Genomic DNA, 1,110 nt, shown 5'->3' with positions numbered 1-1,110 from the left:
TTTTTTTATCGCAACAATCCGCTGCGTAAAAAGTTGTCTCTCCACAAGTTGCAGTTTTTTAATCCACTCTTCAAAAACTGAACAACCTTATTGCTCGAATTTTGTTGGCCGTTGGGTGCGTGTCACACCCCCCTCCGTTGACTTTGGACGTAACTCGTCCCATAAGGCACACGGCGAACCTACGCAAGGTTCAACACTCATTGCCATCCCTCAATTGAATTTTTCTTTTTAATTCAATATACGACGTAACAATGTACCTCAGACTTAACTCTACTTCAAAGAACAAACATTTTAAAAATGGGCGTGCTGACTCTTAAAATCAATTTGAATCCAGTGTATCGAACGGGCTCACGTCTCAATCAAGTAAGTATCAGCAGTCCAGGGGTATAAAATTCACTTCAACCTGTTGTTTTTTTTTTTTTTGAAAAGATATGAAATCAAACCACATAGGTATCTGTCAAGATTAGTCCATGAGCGCGGGTTGGATATGAGATGGTAAATACCCCACGCGACGCGTAGCTCCGATTTGCTATAACCAGTCCATATGCCAAAAAGCGCGGCGCTCGTCAGACCTCATGACCTAGTTTGAAGGCTTTCAATCTGGTTTGAGAGTTGGGGTTTTTTGTTAGTTTAAACACACTTCCTTACTTTGGATGTAACGAGTCCGTGGGTGTACTTTTCCCTCGTGCGCTCAGGTTTCAATCTTACTTTGGGTCCATAATTTGGCATAAATTGGTGTCCTGAATCCCCATCTTGGTTCTAATGAAAAGACTTGCAACGGTTACACGATTCAAGTCCGTGCTTCTGGTGCCCTACGTTTTACGTTCTCTCTCCCAGATATTTAAGTCCTTTTTTAGGACCTTCATAGACAATATTTGGATGACATGAGTTATCCTTTCTTTTTAGAGATCCATATCAATGTTAAACTTCGATTGCCAAGCGTTACTCTAAGATTCCAAGTGGGTAACATCTTTCTGTAGTTCTTCAACATCGTGTTTTATCCTGCATTATGGCCTTATGCACTTTCATGGCGATCGTGCAAAAAGAGGTTGGGGGTGTGATGTAATGTTTTCTTGAGATATCCTTAATATCAGTACAAATAAAATTGGT

Source organism: Montipora capricornis, chromosome 1 (assembly GCF_036669925.1).
Source record: "Montipora capricornis isolate CH-2021 chromosome 1, ASM3666992v2, whole genome shotgun sequence".
Classification (NCBI taxonomy): Eukaryota; Metazoa; Cnidaria; class Anthozoa; order Scleractinia; family Acroporidae; genus Montipora; species Montipora capricornis.
This window is presented reverse-complemented; position numbering follows the sequence as displayed.